Source organism: Carettochelys insculpta, chromosome 21, assembly GCF_033958435.1.
Source record: "Carettochelys insculpta isolate YL-2023 chromosome 21, ASM3395843v1, whole genome shotgun sequence".
Taxonomy (NCBI): Eukaryota; Metazoa; Chordata; order Testudines; family Carettochelyidae; genus Carettochelys; species Carettochelys insculpta.
This window is the reverse complement of record NC_134157.1, coordinates 20,817,763-20,834,248: the sequence shown is the minus strand read 5'-3', so window position 1 is coordinate 20,834,248 and position 16,486 is coordinate 20,817,763. Positions and strand designations below refer to the sequence as shown.

General features: G+C 42.6%; 1 protein-coding gene across 1 annotated transcript in view; it reads right to left on the bottom strand.

Annotated features, from left to right (window-relative positions):
• DAB2IP (DAB2 interacting protein) overlaps positions 1 to 16,343 on the bottom strand; it is a 421,910-nt gene extending 405,567 nt beyond the window's left edge. Inside the window, exon 1 of the mRNA XM_075015746.1 lies at positions 15,419 to 16,343. The gene's annotated coding sequence lies outside the window, so the exon portion shown is untranslated. The remainder of the gene's footprint in view (positions 1 to 15,418) is intronic.
• Between the last annotated feature and the right edge of the window lie 143 nt (positions 16,344 to 16,486).

Here is a 16,486-nt window from a genome sequence, read left to right as displayed (position 1 = left end):
ATTGGCAATCTCATGACAGAAGGAACGAAGACTTAACAGCCATGATGGAGCTGAACTACTCTGTCATGCCTAAAAGTGGTCACTTCAGGGTAAGGTTGAAGCGCCTTGGTAGTGAGCAATGTAGGGAAGCTTGCACTGCTATTGCCTATGGTCCAGCTGTTCTCTGGTCATAACATTGTTTCAAAGTGCTAACACCTTTAACAAGCACTAAAGTCAGAAAATTTAAGAAAAATTAAACAGGCACTGGCTTTGTTTAACATTCCATGTCATGGAAAATGACAGAGGACCATTTGTTGCATTACACAATACCATCTAGCAGTTCGTTTGGGAAAGTACACAAAGTCCAATATCAACACATTCCGGGAATTCCTTCTGCTCCAGAGCTAGAGAGATATTGTTTTTAATTTCAGAAAGTAGAGAAAGCCACTGGAGGTGAGGCTGTTCCAGATTTGATTTTTAACAAAAGAAGGAGCTGGTTGAGAAATTTGAAAGTGGAAGGCCCCTTGGGTGAAAGTGATCATGAAATCTCACGTCATGGACTGTAAGAAATAGTAAGGGGGGAAAAACAGCAAAATAGAGACTAGTAAACTCAGGGAGTTAGTAGGTAAGGTCCCATGGAAAGAAAGATTAAGAGGGGAAAAACGATTGAAGACAGCTGGCCATTTTTCAAAGAAACATTAAGGCTGTGGGAACTAATTTCAAAGTTGACTTTGAAGTTGGGCTCCCAACTTCGAAGCTGGGTGCATGTAAACACTCATCTTTGAAGTTGTTTACTTCAAAGTAAGCAACTTCAAAGTTATTTTTGTAGTATAGACACAACCTAAGGGCACAAGAGCAAACTATTCTATAGCATAGAAAAGAAAGTATGGCAAGAGACCACCCAGGCTTAACCCAGGAGTTCTTGAATAATCTAAAAAGTAGATCAAGTCACAAACGATGAACAAACGCTACAAGTATGTAAGACAAAATTAGAACAGTGAAGGCACAAAATTAAGAAAGATTCTACAGATCTAATCTCTCTAATTTGGAACTATTGTCCAGCAACATCCATAGTCTGATAGAATTTCATTTCATCAGAGGACCACTTATCATGGGTGTGAACAAGTCTCCACGGTCCCCTAAAGCTTGTTTATAGCCTCCAGTCCTCTGCTGTTATTTAGGCTATAATTTACAGCCTCTCAGTGTTCTGTGCTGTTGTTTCTCTCTAATTTAATCCCTAAATGCCTTCTAAGTGCTGTTGGGAGCACAACCCAACACACCCAAAATTGCTCATGCCTCAGAATGGAGGACAGTCACGTGTCCCAGATAAAGCCTTTAATTTTACATGGAATCCCAAAATGGAGGGCAAAATCCCACTGAGCCATTCTGATACAGCAGATTTTTCCCACCTTTTCTGAATTACCTCAGAGCCTCCTAAGGGGTTTCCCTGCAGGGGCTTGATCACATAAGTTTTCCCACCATAAGGGCAATAGAAGGTCCGCACCAAGCCTTCTGCTGGTGCTGCCCATCCGAGTGGCAGAGTGGCATGGGCTTCCTTCAGCAACAGACACCACAGGACTCCCAGCAATATCCATCACTTATAACCACAGGAGACATCCCTACTCACAACATCAGTTAGCAGTGAGCAGTGTACCATCTACTCACTATCAAGGGATCGCCCCAGTGCTCCTCCCGATGGACTTAACTAGTCCAATGGTAGAAGGTCCTTGGCAACCGTCTGGAACTTTGAAGAAGGGTAAGAGATACATGCGGCTATTGGTTTGGCACTGATTGTTATGATTAGGGTGTTTTATGCTATTTTGTTGGTTTCTCTCTTTAGTCCATTATCTTTTCTAAATAAATTGCCTTTTGTTCAGTTTACATAACTATTGTTTCCTCTCCTGATTGACTGGGATAACGATTAACCAGATGATAGACGCTGGCATGCAGTGACCCAGGCTAGAGGACTGTTTTTGTTAGGGGTCCCATAGCAGCCCTATCCAGTCCAGATTAGATTCCACACCTAACAGTGCCCAGTAAGCAGTGGAAGTATTGGTAGTGCTGCTTGACAATATTGACCACCCACGGTCTAGCAAATTCTCTCTTTCGGCACTAGTCATGTGCCAAGTGTGCCAGAATAGACTGGTTCAACCTGTCTCTTTCTGTTTGGCTAGGTCTACACAGAACTCTAATGGCTGCAGCCCTGGGCAAAGCTCTGTGTAGACCTAGCCTCTATGTCCTCACTGCCAAATGATGGAGGTGTCAAAGTTGATGTATGCATCCTATCAAATGCCCCACCAGTTTGAGAACTTTATTGTTTGAAACCCATATACTGTTATTGCACACAAAGTAACACAGCCTCTCTGCAGCATTATATATGTAATGGCCTTGCATAATTCAAGGACAATCCCCTCTACCATGTATTTTCCAACTCTGAATTGATTCCCCACTGATCACAATAGTAATTTGGCATTCCAAGATTCTGGACACTAAGGCTACGTCTACACGTGAAGCCTACATCGAAGTAGCTTATTTCGATGTAGCTACATCGAAATAGGCTATTTCGATGAATAACGTCTACACGTCCTCCAGGGCTGGCAACGTCGATGTTCAACTTCGACGTTGCGCGGCACCACATCGAAATAGGCGCTGCGAGGGAACGTCTACACGCCAAAGTAGCACACATCAAAATAAGGGTGCCAGGCACAGCTGCAGACAGGGTCACAGGGCGGACTCAACAGCAAGCCGCTCCCTTAAAGGGCCCCTCCCAGACACAGTTGCACTAAACACCACAAGATCCACAGAGCCGACAACTGGTTGCAGACCCTGTGCCTGCAGCATGGATCCCCAGCTGCCGCAGCAGCAGCCAGAAGCCCTGGGCTAAGGGCTGCTGCACACGGTGACCATAGAGCCCCGCAGGGGCTGGAGAGAGAGCATCTCTGAACCCCCCAGCTGATGGCCGCCATGGAGGACCCAGCAATTTCGACGTTGCGGGACGCGGATCGTCTACACGTTCCCTACTTCGACGTTGAACGTCGAAGTAGGGCGCTATGCCGATCCCCTCATGAGGTTAGCAACTTCGACGTCTCGCCGCCTAACGTCGAAGTTAACTTCGAAATGGCGCCCGACGCATGTAGCCGCGACGGGCGCTATTTCGAAGTTAGTGCCGCTACTTCGAAGTAGCGTGCACGTGTAGACATGGCTTAAGAGGTGGAAATAGTCATCCCTATTTGTCTTTCCACTCAGTGCAGCTCTCACTCTGGGGTCTCTGCATTTGAGGGCTAAAGAAGCTCAGCGCACAAATCCAGGAATGTGTTTTTTGCGTCCAAAAGTTCTGCAGCCACTGCTTGCCATCCTAATCCATCACACTTGATTGCAATCCCACCAGCTAGTGCCTGTTTCTATGGACCAGAAGCACTAGGTTACCATATGGAGTTTTCTGAACGCCAATAAACAACCTGCCATGTTGATTTACTATGTCTGTTATCCATTTCTTGTGCTCAGACTATCTTCATCACTGCATCATCAGTTGAAGCACATTTGTTGAGGTGCCACAGATGCAAGAGAACAGTGTATTTCGTATCAGCAAGTTACAAGAATTGTGCTGAGCTGTACAGAGTCTGTGCTTCTTCCAAGACGTAAGAGACACAAGTAGCATGTCAGACTAAGAATTTAAAAAAAAGTCAAAATGGAGTTGGAACAGGCACAATAAGATGGAGAAAGTGGGGACAGTGGGAATTGACCCTAGTTCCTATAAGCTCTTGCACAAATTGCTGGTATTCCACAGCATGTGAAAGTGACCCTCAGGGTAGCTGGACAATTACCCACGGTGCACTGCATCTTCTGTTGACAACCACTCCTCCATCAGGACACACAAGTTAAACTCAGGTGAAATTAAACTAAGGTGAACAAAACCCACTTTACTTAGTAAGGAGAGAGAGTCCACACAGGTGTTTAATGCACTTTTAAGATTAAACCTACAGTTAATCAATCTTAACTTTCCTGAATGCCTGTTTGCAGACACACTCAAGCACAAATTTCCATACATTTGGCTAGCACCATAAAACTTACAAAAAAGGTCAGAGTTGTAATGATGTGATCCTATCCAGTAAAATGCAGGGGAATTGATTAAAGTTGTATATGATGTGCACTGTATAAAATGTAAAGCTCAATTTATCCTAACAGATTAGTTTACTGGTTTTATGAATTGACAGTTGCAAATCAAAATATTTGAGCTACAGCAGAACCCTGTTTATCCAATCTACAGCAAACTCTTTCATACCCAGCATTCTATCATCTGGAACTCTAATAACCAGCATTTTACCCATAAGTAAATTTTAGTTGTTTGTCATAAGTACAGTGTAGTGAACATATAAAATATAGCAAATACAGTATACAATACTACTGTTGGTAAATAAAGTACTCTGCATGCATTCGTTTCTTAATATCTAATCTTGTTTTAATTTAGCACTATGCATTGCTAGCTATACCTCTCTATTATCCAGAATATTTGACTAGCAACCTCCTGGTCCCAGGGACATCAGATATGAATTCACTATAATTGGGACTAGGGCCAGATTGGGTAATCCAAAGCTCCGATCTCACCAAATAAATAATTTTGTTAGTCTTTAAAGTGTTTTATTACTACTGTTTTGTTATAACTGACTAACAGAGCTACCTCTCTGTTACTACAGTAGGGTCTCAACATTTGTGAGGGTTCTGGATTCAGAACCCTCGTGAATGTTGATTTTCATGGATGTCGGGTGCGGGGAGGCTCGGAGACTCGGGAAGCAACAGCACAGGCACTCCATGCCCCGGAGCCCCAGGAAAGCTGTGGTAGCTACCAGCCCTGGAAACCGTCAGCGCTCCCAGCCCTAGAGAAGTGAGGCCACTTGCAAATAACTGAATTTGCGAATATGACACTTGCAAATGGCGAGACCCTGCTGTATTCAGATAAATCAGGCAGAGAAGGGTGAGGCTGCAGTGCCCTCTAATGGCTATCAGTGAGAGTGCCAGCTTTTGAACCTGCCTGTGCTCATTGTTCTCTTAACAGCAGAAAAAAAAATTATATCTAAAAATAATGGAAAGTCAAATAACGAGGGGTTTACTGTATTTATTCAGGGTACCCATATTACGTCTTGCAAAGATATGTAATCAAAATAAAAATACTACCCATACTGAACTGCATCCCTCCTTAAGGATTCTTTTTATTAACCTTCCACCACTTAAGCTTACACACTGTAGTCACCATCATCATCGGCTCAGCACCTGTTGGCATCTGATGCCTCTCTCACTATTTCCTTCCATCTTTCCCTGTCCAGACTGGAGTGGATTAGTTTCTGTAGACTAGCTCTGCCCCATTCTCTGTGGGGTCTGTCTCTCCTATTTGAGCCGTCCATTATGTCAAATACCAGTGCCTTGATTTTTCATTTGTCGTTCATTCTGCAAATACACCCAAATAGCGGTAGCTTCCGTGGTATAGCCTTCTGCAGTAGGTTCTCTTTCAGCTTTATTTTCCTGTATAATTCCTTACTGGTAACACTCTGCATCCATCCTATTCTCAGGAATTTTCTATAACAACTCCTATTGAATGCCAGTATCATTCTCTTCAAATCTTTTATCACCCATGTCTCACATTGGTACAACATGCTGCTGAATATACACGTTTCAGACATTCAGCCATGTTCCTAAGTTAAATCACTTTGCTTTTCCAGATCTTATCACCGTCAAACCTCATTCTTGCTTTCGTTATTCTAGTCGCTATTTCCTTCTTGCAGTTTAGATCATACATCATGTTGCTCTCCAGATACGTGAGCCTCTCTACATTCTCTAGTTTGATAAGGATAATGGATAAGACGAAATGGTTAGGAGGAGTGGTGCGAAGATATAGAGATGTACTACAGTGAGTGTAAGACCAGGGAGGTGTATAAGATGATTAGGAATATTAATAGGAAGCGTCAGCCAAAGCAGATGGTGATGAAAGATGAGAATGATGAGGTGCTCATGAATGAGAAGGTTGTGCAGTGATGGATGATATATTGCACCAATCTGTACAAAGCACAGTTGGGTCTGAGTGTCTTGGAGAGACTGACTGAAGAACTGAAAGATAGCTCCACCGAGCATCAAGAGCTAGACTGATATTTTGAAGGAGGAAGTAGAAAGAGTAGCGAAACGACTAAAGAAAATAAGATCACAGGAGAGATGCTCAAATACGATGGAGAAAGTATGATTCAGGAAATACACCAACTATGTAAGATAGGTGCCTTCCCCTTTTTCCATGCTAAGGAATGGAAAAGATCCATCCTCGTGACAATACACAAGAAAGGAAGCATGTTGGAGTGCAAAAACTACAGAACGATTGCCCTAATAAGTCATCTAGGCAAGATGCTGATGAGGATACTGATAGAGAGACTGAGATTGCAGATAGAAGAATATCTGGCAGATAAGCAAGCGAGATTCAGGAAAGATAGACGTACCATACAGCAGATATTAGCACTAAGATTGATAGCGGAGAAAGCTTGACAAAAGAGCAAGAACCTATACAATTGCTTCATTGATTTTCAGAAGGCATTTGACAGTATAGATCAGAAAGTGATTTGGGCGGTGTCATATGGAGCGGATAGCAGACTGATACCATTGCTGAAGGATCTCAGTGACAATGCGGAGGCAGTGGTGAGAATGTGCAGAGAGTTGGGAAGTCGGTTTAGAACAAGAGATACGATATTGCCTAGTATCGCTCTCTCTAGATCATGGTTTCCCAAACTGGGGGGCCATGAAGAAATTCCAGGAGGCAGCACAAGGCAACCCAGCTCCCCCCCCCCCACCCCCAAAGAAAGAGCCAGCCTTTGCTTTTGGCTCTCAGCCCCTGCCATTTTACATGGGTGACCTGGCACAGCCACTACAGAAAGCGAGCAGCTGGTGAAGACATGTGGAGCTAGTTGCCTCCTGCAAAGAGGAGAGTGTGTGGGTTGTGGGTGGGGAGAAGGAGGATGAGATTAGATGGGAGGCTGGGGGTGCCTGGCTCAGGTAATTGGGCAAGATTATGCAAATGAAGCATGACTTGTCAATCAGTGCTTCATTTGTTTTTTTACTTTCCCTCACTCGCACTCCCCTTTCAAGAGAGAAATGTAGTCCAGACACAAATACCTTATTACATATATGGATATTGTTACCAAGTGAAATTGCAAATGTTAAATACATGCAATTCATGTATTAGAACTCTTCTGCCTTAACTCTATGTCCCAACAGGTGTGCATGATGAGGGTATGTCTACACTATGAATTTGGGTTAAATTTAAAGTTGATATTTTTAGCATCCAAATTTAAAAAGTCAAAAGATGTGTGCCTACACTGGGTACATGAGGTCAACTAAGTGCATCCCTAGTAGCATGACCATCTTAAAGTTTAAGAAATCACTGGGAATAGCTATCCCCTAGTTCCTGCTGTCCAGCTGCATTCTGGGTTAAGCATCCCAGTGCCTGACAGGACAAAAACATTGCAGCAAGTGGTTCTGGGTGCATTTCCTCAGTCTCCCATAATACACTTATCCCCTCCCTCCCTGCTTAAAAGCAACAGCAAACAAACAAACAATCTTTTTGTGGCCTTTCCCCCTGGTTATCCATGCAGACGCCATAGCACGACAAGCCTGGAGCCCGCGATGTTTGCCACAGCAGTCTGCAGAAGATCAAACACCTTGTACACTATGCTGTGGCTTGTCCAGAGCCTAGCTAGGAGCCACTCATGTGAGGATGCCACAAATATAGATGTGCAGGACCCATTCAGTGGGCCAATTGGTTTGTATTGGCAGCAGTCAGGCCTGTTGACAGAGTAGAATACCAATTCTGGTCTTGGGAGACAAACACAGATGGGGGTACTGCATAATTAGGCAGCTGGGGGATAATGACAAGTGACTGCAAAACTTTTGCATGTATAAGGCCATTTTCATATAACTTCTTTAGGAATTCTTGTCTCTTGTGAAAGATGCAAGATGGAACTTTCTTCCCAGCACATAAAATTACCTTTGGCAACTCTAAAATGCCAACCGTCATCCTTTGAGTCACACTATATCCCTTCCTTCCATGGTTCACGAAGCTGTACACAAGCATCCTGAGCTGCTCCTTAGTGCTGTCCAAGGACAGGCTGAGCAAGTGCAGAATGGTGGTAGAATGTGCCTCTGGCCATTTTGCAGTTTAATGACTAGGTCAGACCACAGCCCAAGCAATATTCCCATGGTTTTTCCTGCTTGCTGTGTGCTCCATAATATAGTAAAAGTAAGGGGGAAGTTTCTGGCACGATGACAGGGTCAAAGCAGCCTGCCTAATAGCCAATTATGAGCAGACAGACACGGGGCGGGGGGGTGGGGGGGAAGCTTTGAAAATCAGTTTCATGAATAACTAGACAATGGATGTATAGTTAACAGAGAGGTAGCTGTGTTAGGCTGTACTCCAACAAAACAAAGTAGCAGAAACGTAGCACTTTAAAGACTAACAAAATGATTTATTTGGTGATGAGCTTTTGTGGGACAGACCCACTTCTTCGGATCAATTTCATTTCCAATACAGACAGACAATGATGTGCCAGTCATCCATATTGCTCTTAAAAAGCCCTCTGCTGTATGTGTAACGTCCTGTAGGCCGCATCTCCTCCCCTCCGCAAACACAGTTGACAAACAATTAAGAGCCTGTTCTGAAATCATGCATTTTCATTTAGCAAACAGGGATAGAGAAAAGGAGTTTAGGGCTTGCATCTAAGAGGACAAGGGGCATGTGTAAGGGAATGGCTAGGAATGGGGGGGAGAAGGAAACTGTTAACTTGTTGATTTTCAGGATACTGTGCTAATTGTTTTGTTTTTGGAAAGACTGCTGAATGTTTAGTTCAGATGGACAGCTTTGTTTAATATGAATTAAATATATCCTTAAACATACTTAAAACCACAATAGATTCTTTTCAAAAAATTGAAAAGTTTATAGTTGTAAAAATAAAGTCAGCTTTTGAGAAAATAATTGTTATGCACATTAGACTTCAAATGAATTTAAACAGTAAGGATCAGCTCAAATAAGGACTTACGTATAGATAGATGAGCAAAATAGTTTATTAGGTGAGCTTTCGTGGGACAGACCCACTTCTTCAGACCATAGCCAGACCAGAACAGACTCAATATTTAAGACACAGAGAACCAAAAACAGTAAGCAAGGAGGACAAATCAGAAAAAGATAATCAAGGTGAGCAAATCAGAGAGTGGAGGGGTGGGGGGGGGGGGGGGAAGGTCAAGAATTAGACTGAGCCAAGTATGCAGACGAGCCCCTATAGTGACTCAGGAAGTTCCCATCACAATTTAAACCATGTGTTAATGTTGGAACGATGATTCCTCAGCTCTTATCCCCTATTAAGATACATTGATGACATCTTTATGATTTGGACCCATGGTACAGAGGCTCTAGAAGAATTCCACAGAGACTAACAATCTACATCCCACCATCAACTTATGCCTTGATTACAACATGCAAGAGATACATTTCCTGGACGCTACAGTACTAGTCAAGGATGGCCTGATCAGTACCACACTGTACTGAAAACCTACTGATCGCTATACTTACCTACACCCTTCTAGTTTCCATCCTGCACACGTGACTAGATCCATTGTTTACAGTCAAGCGCTTAGAAACAATTGTATTTGCTGTGATCCAACTGACAGAGACCAAAAACTACAAGAACTTTACCAAATATTCATAAAACTGAATTACTCACCAGGAGAAGTAAAAAAACAAAAAATCGACAGGGCCAGACGAATACCCAGAGACCAGCTACTCCAAGATCAGCCCAAAAAAGCCAAGAACAGAACACCACTGGTCATCACCCAAAGCCCCCAACTGAGACCACTGCAACGAATTATTAAAGACCTACAACCTATCCTTAATCAGGATGCTATGCTCCAGAAGGCCCTGGGTGACATGCCTGTTCTCTCCTACAGACAACCTCCCAACCTCATGAGGATCCTCACTAACAGCCACAGTCTATACCCCAGGAACACCAGTCCTGGAACCTTTCCCTGCAACAAAGCCCGCTGCCAGCTTTGTCCACATATCTTCTCTGGAAATACCATCACTGGACCTAATCAGGTTACTCACAGAATCACGGGCACTTTCTCATGCTCCTCTACTAATGGCATATATGCCGTCATGTGCCAACAATGCCCAGATGCTTTGTATATTGGACAGACTTCTAACTCCCTTAGACAAAGGGTCAACGGGCACAAAACAGACATCAAAACACTCCAGATCCACAAACCAGTTAGTCAACATTTTAATGAAATGGGGCATTCTGTCAATGACCTACAGATGTGTGTGTTACTGAAGAAGAATTATTGCACCGTTCTGGAAAGAGAAGCAGCCGAGCTGGCTTTTATATTCAAATTTGGCACATTAACACATGGTTTAAATTGTGATGAGAACTTTGAGTCACTATAGGGGCTCGTCTGCATACTTGGCTCAGTCTAATTCTAGACCTTCCCCCCCCCACCCCTCCACTCTCTGATTTGCTCACCTTGATTATGTTTTCTGATTTGTCCTCCTTGCTTACTGTTTTTGGTTCTCTGTGTCTTAAATATTGAGTCTGTTCTGATCTGGCTATGGTCTGAAGAAGTGGGTCTGTCCCACGAAAGCTCACCTAATAAACTATTTTGCTAGTCTTTAAAGTGCTATTTGACTGCTTTTTGTTTTGATAGTGTATAGACTAGCACAGCTTCCTCTGTTAGTATAGATACATGGAAAGAGTGGAATGTGGTTACTTGTGAATGCCTCTCAAATAGATACATTTAGGAAGAATGAAAACATATTTGACTGACGTGATAACAAATCATTGCTATACAGTTTAAAGAAAAACACACACATGCATATACAAACAATTGATTAGATTGCCTAAGTTCCTAGTAATTACATGGATGTAGTGCATGGTAGGGGACACCTGATGGCAGCAACCATCCACAAAAATAATACCTTGGTTCATCTTCAAAGTTTTCCTTCACCAGTGAGTACCACTGAAGTCAATGGAAAAAGTCCAATTGATTTTAATAGGAATGGGATGAAATCCTCCTTAAGAATGAAATAAAAGGCTTTCTAATCTAAAATATTTTAGCAAAATGCTGTATAAGTATGCATTAGTTTGCAGCTCAATGCCTGAGATGTTAAAGTATCAAGCTGTACTATGGAGTCTCATTGCCTGTGAAGTGGGTTTTCTGTCTTTACTAAGGTGAACATGCCCAACCCTTAACTACTGGCATCCATTTTAAGAGGGGCTAGCAGTTATCTGCTTACTATTCGTGGCCAAAACTTCATCTAAACCATCAGTGCACAGTACCTGCTCCTTGTATTTCAGCGACATCCTCCTTTGCCTCTTAACTTATTGAGGTTAATGTTAGGAGTTGTGCTTACCACTAGATAACACTTTCAGCACAATTATCCCCCACAGCAAAGATGGCTTCATTTTTGCAGAGGTGAAAGTAAAAGCATACACCACATCAGCAAAAGCCAGGTGCAGTCCAGCAAAAGCCAATAGTATTGAAAATTGCTCTCTTTTGAAATTTGCTATTTAGAGTGCCCCCAACTCTCCCGACCCCCATGCTTCGCCTCACACTTAAAATTTTTTTATTGTTACTTTTATATTGCAACTCCCTGCCCTGATCCTCCCCCATAGGAGCATGGAGGGTGTGATAGCAGGGTGAATAAAAAGTGTTTTTTTTAAAAAGAAACACTTATTTAATTTGCATTTTTAAAACTAAGAAAACACTAATTTTTCATTTAAAAAGAGCCATTACAATTAAATCTCATCACAAAATATGCTACTCATAACTACTAGGGATGTAAAATCCTGTTTAGTTAGTTAACCAGTTACATATAGGGTTTAACTGAGTAAATGGGACGCAGGGGGTGCCCTGCCACAGACAGGGGTTGCTCCAGCCAGCCTGGAGTGCCCCTGGGGCAGCTCCCACCTGGCTGGAGCATCCTTGCCTGCAGGGACTGTTTCAGCCAGGCTGGAACACCTCTGTCTATGGTGGGCCCCTGGGGCTGGAGTGACCCTCTGCCAATGGTGAGTGGGGGGGGCTGCTACAGCCCCTAGGGGTTAACCATAACTGGTAAGTCTCATCTGGAACACTGAAGTAGACTGGAAACAATCAGGGAAGACATTATTTAGCACAGATACAGCTTTTTTTTCCCCCCCACACTTTTGCTACTGAAAAACCATCATGACTCAGAAGCATGACCTGAACTGGGAATATTTTGAAGAAATTCATTTCCTGGGTGGGTCAGGAGGAAGTGTGTCAAGTGTAGGTAGTGCAAAAAGATGGAGGGCCTAGTTGCAAGAATGAAACATAAGGAAAACTGCTTATTGGGAGAAAATGATGTGGCTATGGCTCAGTGGATAGTAACTTAAGTAAATCACTTTGCAACACATCATTCTAGAAGACTCACCCCATGCCTTTTAGAACAAAACAAAAAAAGAAAAAAAAAGCAGTCAAGTAGCACTTTAAAGACTAACAAAATAATTTATCAGGTGAACATTCATGGGACAGACCCACTTCAGACCATAGCTATACCAGAACAGACTCGATATTTCAGGCACAGAGAATGTGTGTGATTTGACAAGTAAATTCCCCAAGATGTTCGCTGTGTTAAATGTCGCAAGAAACAAAGTTTAGCTTTGCTAATCCTTACGGCTCATTTAATTAGTTAACTAAGTTTAGAAGATATCACCCAAGCACAGAAAGCTTCAGTATGAGAAACTGAAGTTTACGAGTTGTTACTGAATGCCATTTCCTTTTTCAATATTACATAATACATGTTCCTTGTTTTGGAACATCATGTTCCTAGACCATAATGGTGATGCTATAAGTTTATTTCCTATTTTAATTCAACATATCTCAGCTTTACCAAGAGAACCCTGTTCCATACCTGTTTCCCCCCACCCCACCAAAAATAAAAGCCACAGAAGCACCAGTAAATTCAATGCCACATATACTAAAATTAAGTACACTCTAAGCCTAGCCAGTCTTAGCTTTTTTGATAAATTTATTACAGGTACTCTCCTATCACACAGGATGAATTGCTTTTAAATCAAGACAATTTAAATCACCAAAAATCATTTTAAATAAAATTAAGTTACTGTCACCCATTTCCTCTAAAGAGAGCAGCACTGACAACTTATTAGAAGTCCAAGGGCCCACACATAGTTCATAAAAACAATACAGAGGAGATTTAATATCTTTAATATGGTGGTTTAGCTTCTTGATACTGAATGCCCCAATATGCAGTGTTCTATTCTCTTGTAAAATCTGTTCTGATCAAGATGCAATGAAGTATTTTGGGATTCTGCTCTCCTGTCTCCATATTAAAAGATGAAGACAGTTACAGAACCCCCTGCCCAAAACTGTTAGGCAGCTGACTACCTTGTGTTGATACTCCTGCTGCAGCTGCTGTCCAGATTAAGAGAAACACAGTTTCCAAGGCTGTTTGACATTTTTTGCAAGAGGAACTACAGGTAAGCTTACATAACAGTAAAGTTAACGAAGTATAGAAGCACTACCAGTTTGAAAACCCTAGGCTGACAACACCATAGGAACATATTAATCCTGGCTCTCCACAGACAACATTCTTAAGCATATTAGTGGTGGTGGTCAGGGAGATTCCAAAAAGTTGTCAGGTCTCAAACACTGTAAATTTGGCCTTTGTTTTCATTCACCTCTGATTTGGTCTCAGGATTGTTTTGCTAATTGGAGTTGGTCTAGAATCAGCTAGCAAAGTGATGCAATTAAAAATTCATGCCAACTGAAGAACTGTTTATCAGGCATCTTAGGCACACAGGGAGAAAGTTTTGCCATTATGTTTTGCAGCAATGCTATTAAAATTATCTTGGGATTTGCGTGTATCTGAAATAAGGTTGCAATGGACAAAAAAAAAGAGAGTCTTTCAATTTAACTTACAAAAAAAAAGTAATTTCCCACACCCATACAATAGAGCAGAATCTAACATATCACTTGCCATGCATTTGTTTTACATAGCTATAAATCACTCTACATAAACAGGAAACTAGTCCCCATGGCTTTACTAAATCACATAAGGGAAAGCAAAACCAAAGCTGTTTCCAAGGGAAAAAAAGTCAAACAAAGAGGATTATAATTCACATTAAACCTTTGAATTACACTAATAAAATTTAGCTACTGTATAGCTGTTTGTTCATATAGCTCCTCAGAAAAGTACTGTGAGATAAGTATTGTTATCTCAGTTTTGCAGATGGAAAAAAAAATGAAGCAAAAAGTTACTCAGCAAGCTGTTGATTAAGAGTTGTAGATCTAATGATGCAATACAATAAATGTTTATATCCCTCCCCATTTTCGTATTTGTGGAAGACATTTATGCCCATAAAAAACAAGCCATCCTGTAGCACCTTAAAGACTAACAAATATATTTTGAAGTTAATAAGCTTTCATGGGTAAGACCCACTTCAGAATTAATATGTTCATCATCTTACCCACAAAAAAGGTCATTACCTACAAATATATTTGTTAGTCTTTTAAGATGTTACAAGACTGCTTTTTTTTTGTGAAGCTACAAACACTACCACCCTCTAAGACTTTATTCCCATAAACCAAGGAGTAATTAAAGAACAGTCATGGGTCACATGCAGACTCTAATAACTTCTAAGTTAAGGACTCAGCCTTGAAATGCTTACAGGTGTGAAACACCAGCATCATTGCTTCAGTAGCAACTGAATATATAATTACCTCTTTTATAGTGCTATTGATATTTTTAATGGTAGAAATCTCATAGGAAAGCAAAAATGACCATGGCTGTGTTTTCTGCAGAAAAGGGGATATATAATATTCAGCCCTGTGCCCCTCCCACAGCTACCAACACCTGCCTCTTCTGTGATAAGATCTGTGGCTCCAAAATTGGGTGGATTGGTCATCCATGGACTCACAAACAGGAGGGTGACATTAAAACATCCTACTTGTTATTGGGTCACCACCAGAAATAGGATCACTATGCAATGCCTCCAGCAACATCTCCATGAAAGAGAGAGAAGCACTAAGAGCTCCACAGGCCACTTAAGGCCAAGATTGTATTAGTGGATGGCTCAACTGCTTTAACTCTCCTCTCACTTAAGAGAGGAGTAACCTTTCTGTTCCCCTCCCCTGCTGACTTCAACAGGAGCAGTATTACAATGCTGAGCACTTTTGAAAATCCTGTCCTAAATGGCAAAGGACTCCAGGTAAAAGAGAAACTGATGAAAGACTTAGAAGCACAAGCACACTTACGGACTGCAAAGGCCCTATTTTGAGCAATATCTCCCCTAAGGTCATGTATCCCTTCACAGAAAACAACATTTACTATTGAACAACCAGTGATTCTCATTTTCATATTCAAACAAACTAGGGGCTCACTTACCTTCCCACAGCAAATTTCTTAAGCTGCTTGCTTTCAGTGCTCTCATTCAACTTGGACTGGTTATTTTTTTTCCTCTTTGTCCTCTCCCTTTCTTTTCTTTTCACCTCATTTTTATCTCAGACTGTGCTCTTCAAACTCACTTAAGTTTACACCCCATCAAATTTATCTCACTGTTTTCATTCCTTGCCAAAATAACTCCGGTGTTACCATAGCATTAATTTAAAATTAACTCTTCTAATAGCCCAGTGCCCTTATACCTCTTTGCCTGTGCTAATTTCCCTACTGCCTCATCCCTGTTCTGTGTCAGCTGACAATCAGTCCTTATGGTTTTTCAGCCCATTCCCCCAGAAGACACACCAGCTGTTACCACTCCACATCAGAGGCCCCTTTTCCCAGTTCCCACCCAGAGAATCACAACTGCTACAGAACATTTGGCCTGAACATTTCCATCCCCACTAATGTCATGGGGTCCAGGGTCATCCCAGTGCTCTGCCTGCAGTATGAATAGTAGCTGAGTAGGTGGTGGTGGTGGGGGCATTTAATTACCCTCATAGTTCAATAGCAAAATGATCCCATCTGGCTGCTCCCTGCAAATTACTTCCAACCCACCTTCCTTCCACCCTGCACTTCACTGGGCTGTAGGAGACCTACCATAGGCCTGCTGCATGACTGCTGGCTCCTGGTTACAATACAGACGACCCGGGCAGCCCCTCTGTTACTATCTACCACAGCTGAAAAGTGACAGGCAAAGGGGGTAAATCCGAACAGCGGCGCAGCCTCAAACCCAGCCCGGGGGCAGCGCTGTCATCCCACATCGCTAAGTGTCTCCTTCCTCCCTGCCCCCTCCGGCAGCTCCATGTCCCTGACACCCCCTCACGCTCACAACCCACAGCTCTGCCCCGCCGGTCTCCCCCGTGCAGGCCTCCGCAAATCGCTCTCCCGCTGCCAGCCCCAGTCTCCGGGGACCGCTCTGTTCCCGTGACCCCCACCCCCGCCTGGTCAGTCTCCCCCACGTGCGCCTCCCCTTTCCCTGCCTCTCTCCTCCCTGTATCTGTCGCCCCCCCCAGC